Source organism: Macaca nemestrina, chromosome X (genome assembly GCF_043159975.1).
Source record: "Macaca nemestrina isolate mMacNem1 chromosome X, mMacNem.hap1, whole genome shotgun sequence".
NCBI classification, from domain to species: domain Eukaryota; kingdom Metazoa; phylum Chordata; class Mammalia; order Primates; family Cercopithecidae; genus Macaca; species Macaca nemestrina.
Genome location: NC_092145.1, coordinates 46083453 through 46091430, shown reverse-complemented (window position 1 = coordinate 46091430; position 7978 = coordinate 46083453). Strand labels below are relative to the sequence as shown.

The window sequence follows — 7978 nt, the reverse complement described above, 5'->3', positions numbered from 1 at the left end:
AGAAATGTGCCTTGGAAACATATGAGGGATGAGATGCTGCAGAATCTTAATCATAAACATATGCAGAGTATTATTATAACTAACATTGTTACAATTCTACATGAAATTCCTCATTTGTTGGCACAGGGGAGAATTTTGCATGTGATGAGCAAGCCTAATGCTACTTTTCCTTATTCCTGCTTACTGTGAACTGACCACCTGTAGATTAGTAATATCCAAAGCTGTCAAACAAGTGGAATTTCCATTCTCATCATTATTGCCAGAAGAATAAAAGTTATTCTCATGGAGAAACAGGAGCCAGAATACTTGAATTATGTTCTCACCCTCCTCTTCCCACTATAGAAGCTCAAAAAGTCACTTCACCTCTCTAGATCTCAAACACACCATCGGTCATTTAGAGTTTTATGGATATTACAGATGGTGCTGCTTTGTTGAAATGGAATTTTCTCTCTACATATATGAAGGCCATAGCCCAGATACAATGATGTTTTGGAAATTCTGAAGATCAATACAGATCTATTTTTTAGCCTCCTTTCTAAGAAATCTGTATGGGGTGAGTGGAAACTAGACAATGGTTCTCAGAGAGTGTAACTTCCTTCTCCCTTTCAATTCAGTAAACATATCTTGGGTACTTACTCTTTGTGCTATCTTACAGGAAACTAAACTAGCACATGTAGAATTTGGAGACCACTGAACTTCCTGAAGAACTTGCACAAGGGTCTCTTACTCTTTAATTTCATGCACTGACTTCCACCACCTTTCTCACTCCTCCAACCATTAGCACTCTGCTTTATTCACAAGGTCCGACAGACTCATTGGCCCTTTCCTGCTGGTCATGCCAGATGTGAGTTTCAGCAGCAGCGGAATTCTTGGGTGAAAGAAGCCAACTGAGACTAGAAGACCCAGAGTATATTTGAGTGTCAGGGAAATGTCTGACTTAAAAATCTATGGAAAAGTGTTTTCTGCCTGTTACTCCAAACTCTAGGAGAGAAAAGAAGAGACTAGAGACAGAGAGTCCTGCTCTCCACATCTCTTTTCCACTGGTCCTTCAGGTACAAAGGACAACATGGCTCCCCTAATCTCCTATAATTCACAAAGAGGTGACTTCTGGTGCAAAAACACCACTCCATCATTACTGCACACCAGCCAGCACATGCAATTGGGACAAAATCTGTTCTCTCTCCTTTCTCCCTCAAGTCACAGCCACTCCTAACCTTCTCACACATATATAATAAAAAAGTAGATTGAGAATGTTGAGGCCCTAGTATGACTTCTTATTTCAGTTCACTCCACATAAGGGCCTGAGGTCTGAATTCCCTAAGACAGGTCTTGGGTGCTTACATTCTCTTGATCTAGTATTATAGAGAATGGGAGGAAAAGGTTAATGCTAAGGAGTTGGAAGGGACTGCTGGGTAAAGTGAGATTTTTTGTGTGCTTCCATCCTTTTTCGTGGGGTTGCTGTCAAAGCTGCATCCTATGATGGAAAAGTCTTTATAAACTACCAGAGGGAGTTACAGAAAATAGTCTGGACACCAAGGAGAAGCACAGAAATTCTAACAGATAATTTAGAGCCATACAAATTTTTCCTTCCAACTCCACCAGCACCAGAGCCCAAACCACTGATCAGCTACCAGGACTCCCTGAGCAGCTCTGGAAACACATACAAAGCATATAGCTACTTACCATTAATTGATGAGCTGATAACACTGTGTATGTAGACTTTGGACCTGATATGTGACTCGATTAGTAAAAACACTATCTGCCAACAATCTTTTGGGTCCCAAGGAACACCAGCTGGGACTAGGATGAGGCCAGAGGCAAAGCCAGATTAAAGAGGACCACTGGCATCCTCAAAACCCAGGTGGAGAAGAAGTCAGTAAGAGGCAAGAAGTCCTAGGATAACAGGAACAAGAAAAGAGGGAAAGATGGGGCAAAGGAAAGAAGGAAAGAACAAAGGAAGAGAGGAAACAGGGAAAGCATTTCTCAGAGGGCTTGAAACAAAGGCTTTATATGTCATGGAACTTGCCATTCCCTCCAATCCCCACTCCTCACTCACACTCACTGTATCTTTATTCTTGTTCCCTCAGCCCTACTCTTTCCCCATACCCAATGTCAGAGTAATCAAGCCCACATATCCACAAACAACAAGACATGTCAAATCTCTCTGTGGTTAAAAACTGTCACCTATTGTATAGTGGATGACAAAGATGGCTTGTTGCAAGTATATCTCTTGCTGCCATGCTGTTCTTTGTAGTCAATGTCACTCAACTTTATTGGGTGAACTAAGAGGGAAGAACTGTTCCTTTTTAAAGATTCTCCTTTGAGCTCAAGTACTACTACAGCAGAGATGACTGTCTTTGGCATCCTTCTACCTCTCCTTTTAGCACCATCATCTTCTATGATCTTAGTTCCATCTGACAAGCCTCCTGCCCAAGATTTCTCTACCATGTTCTATTATCTTAGTTCCTCAAGGACCTGCTTTTCCTTCTGCTATACAGCAAATAAACTCTCCCAAAGATAATAAATATAGTTGGTAGCTTAATGTGTGTGGTGGTTAATAAATTAAGTGTCATCTTGATTGGATTGAAGGATGCAAAAGTATTGTTTCTGGGTGTATCTGGGTGTTTCTGAGTGTTGCCAAAAGAGATTAACATTTGAGTCAGTGGACTGAGAGGACTAACACAATGTGGGTGGGCACTATCCAATCAACTGCCAGCATGGCTAGAAAAAGCAGGCAGAAGAAGGTGGAAGAAGCTGACTAGCTGAGTCTTCCAGCCTTCATCTATCTCCCATGCTGCATGCTTTCTGCCCTTGAACATCAGACTCCAGGTTTTTTGGCCTTTGGATGCTTTGACTTACGCCAGTGGTTTGCCAGCGGCTCTCAGGTCTTTGGCCACAAACTGAAGGCTGCACTGTTGGCTTCCCTACTTTTGAGGCTTTGGGACTCGGATTGAGACACTACTGGCTTCCTTGCTTCTCATCTTGCAGAAGGCCTATCATGGGACTTCACCTTGTGATTCAGTGAGTCAATTCTCCTCAATAAACTCCCTTTCATATATGCATATAGCCTGTTAGTTCTGTTCCTCTAGAGAACCCTGACTAATACAATGTGCCACTTTTTTATTTGACCATTGTTGCATTTTCACAGAGGTTAACCCAGAGGAATAGTCCTCAGATGATAGAACAACAAACATGACTGTAAATAAAATAAATTTTGGGACAGTAGACCTCCTTCCGCTGGGTTCTTGGTCTCGCTGACTTCAAGAATTAAACCATGGACCCTCGCAATGAGTGTTATAGCTCTTAAAGATGGTGTGTCTGGAGTTTGTTCCTTCAGATGTTTAGATGTGTCCACAGTTTCCTCCTTTCAGTGGGTTTGTGGTCTCACTGACTTCAGGAGTGAAGCCGCAGACCTTCGCAGCGAGTGTGACAGCTCTTAAAGGTGGCACGTCCAGAGTTTGTTCCTCCTGGTGGGTTCGTGGTCTCGCTGACTTCAGGAATGAAGCCACAGATCCTCACAGTGAGTGTTACAGCTCATAAAGGTAGTGCAGACCCAAAGAGTGAGCAGTAGCAAGATTTATTGTGAAGAACAAAAGAAAAAAGCTTCCACAGTGTGGAAGGGGACCCGAGTGGGTTGCCACTGCTGTCTCGGGTGACCAGCTTTTATTCCCTTATTTGGCTTCACCCACATCCTGCTGATCGGTCCATTTTACAGAGTGCTGATTGGTCTATTTTGCAGAGTGCTGATTGGTCCATTTTACAGAGTGCTGATGTTGGAACCGAACTGTCGATTCCTTCCTGGGCAGGGGTTGCCGCGAAGGATCACCGACACGAGATTCACAGCAGAGAGTTATTTATTACTAGCGCGCTAGGGTCCCAAGCTCTAAGTTGGCCCTGGGACCCCGAGTGCTTGTTACAGGTTGTTTATATAGGCAAACACAAGTTCAAACACAGCTTAAGGCGCAAAATTTAAACAAAGCTTTAGGCGCGTGGTAATTGGGTCTAGCTATGGCCTGAGCAAGGTGTCTTGTTCTAATTGGTTAGAGCAGGACCTTATGAGGTTTTTTTTTTTTTTAGAGTTGCTGATTCCGGGAACTTCGAGGCAGGGTGGGACCCCGGAATTGGCAGGGTGGGACCCCATGAGGTTGTTTCCCGGAATTGGCAGGGTGGGACCCTATCAGGGTGGGACCCTATTGAGGCAGGGTGGGACCCTATCCAGAGCCACCTGGTGTTAATTTTTTTTATATGAGGCCTAGTTTCTAAGTTTTATGAGGCCTAGTTTCATTCCCTCCTCTTTTTGTGTCAGAGGCTCAATCTTGAGCCTCTTTTTCAGTCCTGAGGCTCTGGTATTGTTGGGTCAGAACCATAGCATGTACTATGTTTATTCTATTTTTAATAAGGGTGAGTAGGTGGTTGAGTATGCACGGCCCGAAAGTCAGGATGAGCGTGAGCAGGATGAGGGGTCCTAAGATGGTGGAGATTAGGGTGTTAAGCCAAGGGGATTGGTTGTATTAATTTTTAAACCAATTTTGCTGAGATTTTCTTTTTTTTTTTTTCTTGTTTAATTTTTTTTTTAGTTTTGCCATAGAATCTTTAACTACTCCTGAATGATCTGCATAAAAACAACATTGTTCTTTCAGGGCTGCACAGAGCCTGCCCTCTTTCAGAAAGACAATTTTTAGTCCTCGTCGGTTTTGTAATACAACTTCAGACAGAGAAGTCAAGGACTTTTCAAGTTTTGTGATAGATTGTTCTATGGCTCTAAGGTCTTCATCTATGGCTATTCTAAGTTGTTGCAGATGATGGTTACCATGCACTAGGGCTGCTGTCCTGGTCCTAACTCTAGCTGCTACCTCAATTTTTAACATAACGGCGAGGGTGAGGGAGATAGGTTCTCTCTTTGGTCTAGTATGAGTTTTTTTGCTTATACCGGAGATTAAAGGAGTCTCCAGAGTGATAGTATACTCGGGGAACAACTTGTACCAATACGCAATAGTGGGTGCCGCTGCTAAAAACGGCTGTGGATACACAGGGGGTGAGCCCAGTGTTGCAAGCCTACCAGTCCGTCTCGGAGGGGACCAAATAGTGATTGGAGCTGGGTACTGTCAAGGTTACATTACAAAGATGCTGGTGACTAGGGGGCACTCGGCCTATGCAGGTTCCTGACCTAGAAACCTCAGCCAGGGTTAGTTTTCTTTGTTGTTTCTACGCGCATCCAGTAGGATTGGCGGAGTTAGTGAAATTATTAGTGGAGGCGATGCCTTCATAGTAAGGGGGGCCTGTTGCCAGACATAGCCAGCAAGAGGAGGTAAATTCTGGCTTTGTCTGGTTTAAAGCGAAATAGGAGCCTTTTATGAGATTTAGGAGCCTGTCACCTATTTCTAAGTCAAGGGGCCCGCAGGTGACGTTTTGGGCTGAGGGTGTGTATTTAGAGGAGGTGGAGATTAAGGGCGGGGAAGTGCTTTGAGGAGCTTTTAGTTGGGGCTTCTCCGATATGGAAACCGGGGGCTTCCTAGCTTCTAATAAAACCTGGTCTGGCCTTACTGCAACAGGGGCAGTGTCTGGATTGACTAATAGTCTGATTTGGAGGGGAATTTTAGGCGGGTTGTGCTGGTATAAATAGAGAACTTATATTAACCTTGTTGTTATTTATCTGTTATCAGATTTTGCCGCATCTTTAAACTTGATGCGAACCAGGTTGCAATTTTCCGAATATCGGGTTGTGGTACAGGGCTGGACAAAGGACATGGTTATATACTAAGGTTTCGTGGCCCATTTCCATTCTCTATTATTAGTAGTTATACAGGACTAACTAGCGCAAAACAGGGCATCTATTTTTTACAAGTTTTTTTTATTTTTCCTGTCCTGAATCCGGGACAGGCATAGAACCTGTTCCGGCTTACGGACAACCTTCTAGCCTGTTTTCTCCATTTTTGTCCATCCTGAGGAGTCCTTAATAGGACTCCTGTGGGACCAGTAAACTGGGGGCCTGTGTCTTTTATTTTTTTTTGCTATATATATATTTTTTTTAGGTTGAAATAGAGGTCTGGAAACCAAGTCTTTATAGGAGCATTCTCGGAGGTCTTATTTAAGACCTCTTGATTATTAAAATTAACTATCTGTCAGGTCAGGCTAAATGGCCGGTGGGGGTTAGTGTCAAAAACTACACTAGAGATGGCGCAGGGAAGAAGGGCAAACAATAAGCAAGGAGTTAGATATGAGAGAGTCTTATCTTGAGCGGGTCCGCGGAGCGTCGGAGTTTCCATGTCTCAAGTGGTGTTGGTCCGGACGTCTCTGGAGCAGCCTTGGCGTGGGATGCGTGGATCTAAGTGGAGATTCCATCAACTTTTATGGCTGTGGGCGTGGTCAGGAGAACAATGTAGGGTCCTTTCCACCGAGGCTTTAGTCTTTGAGTACAGTGCCGTCTAACGTAGACAGAGTCTTCCACCTGGAAGGGGTGACTGGTCTGTGGATGTCCTGGTTGGTACAGTTCTGCCAAGGGGGCCCAGATTTGGGCCTGTACTGCTTGGAGTCCTTTTAGCCGAGCCTGTAGGTCAGTTTTAGGATAGGAGGGGGAGAAGGAGTTAAGCAAGGTTGACAAAGGGGGAGGTCCTCCATAGAGGATTTTATATGGAGTGAGCTCAAAACGGTTAGGTGTATTTTGGGCCTTTAACAGAGCTAAGGATAGGAGGTGTCTCTAATCTTTTAAACCAGTCTCTAAGGTTAATTTAGTAAGGGTCTTTTTTTATTGTTTTATTTATTTTTTTTACCTGTCCTGAGCTCTGGGGTCTATAGGCACAATGTAATTTCCAATTAATCCCCAATATCCTGGCGAGTCCCTGACTTACCTGAGAAACGAAGGCCGGCCCGTTATTTGATCTAATTACCTTGGGAAGTCCGAATCTAGGAAAGATTTCTTCCAAAATTTTCTTGGCTACTATGTGTGCCGTTTCTTGCCGGGTGGGGTAGGCTTCTACTTATCCTGAAAAGGTATCTACAAACACCAGTAAGTACTTATATCCAGCATAGTGAGGCTTTACTTCAGTGAAGTCTATTTCCTAATAGACTCCTGGGCGGTTACCACGAGTTCGTTTCCTTTCTGGCACTCGGGTAGCCCCAGCATTTACCTGCTGACAGACCTTACAGGCAGATGTCACTTGTTCTATAAGGGTACTTGCCTTTGGGATTAGAAAGTCAGTTTTTTCAATCAGTAATTTTAGCTTTCGATTATTCAAGTGTGTCCAGGCATGCACCTGCTGGATCATTGCCAGGGCCTCCTTTGTCAGCATTGGGGGTTCGTCAGTGCTGCCAGCAGTTATGCCCCCGGGATTTTTCTCTTGGCCCAGCCGTGGGGGCTGAGCCTCCTTAGGGACCCCTTCTGGGGGTCCGGCAGGTGACACAGGGCGGCTGGGCTGGGGGGTGCCCCCAGGACTGGGCTCTGTGCCTTTTTGCAGGGAACCTTCCGAATGGAAACTCTGGTTGCTGTTCTTATCATTGAGATCCAGCAGGATGAGAGGGCCATCCCCTCGGGGACTGGCGCCCCTGCCCCGACGTTCTTGGCCACGGGATCTCTTTGCCCCGCCACCTGCCCGCCTTCGCTCCTCCTCCTGGGGGTCCACCACTGGCACTCACTTGGAGATACGAAGGGAAGTGTCGCCTACAGTCACTCATTGCTTTTTTCATCTCCGGACCTTCTTGATGGTTGCCATTACCTTCTTGATGTCATCTTCGGCCCGGCTCTGGGTCTCGGCCCGTACGGTCCGGCCGGCCATGCTGGCGGGGCTGGGGCCGGAGCCGAGCCCGTGGCGGGGCCGCCTCCTGTCCGGCGGGCTCAGGCTCAGCGCCAGGCCCGGGCGCTGCGCTCTCGGCCTGCCGTCCCCCCGGGAGTTGGCCGCGCCCTCTTTCGTCTTTAACGCCTCTGCGAGTCCCCTGTTCTTTGCAGTAGGCACACTGGTCTTTTTCCACTTTTGGCCGCCTC

The 7978-nt window shown here is 45.7% G+C and overlaps 1 pseudogene; it reads right to left on the bottom strand.

Annotated features, from left to right (window-relative positions):
- Window positions 1-6705: 6705 nt before the first annotated feature.
- On the bottom strand, window positions 6706-7772 carry LOC139360868 (B-cell CLL/lymphoma 7 protein family member C pseudogene; annotated as a pseudogene).
- Window positions 7773-7978: the final 206 nt, after the last annotated feature.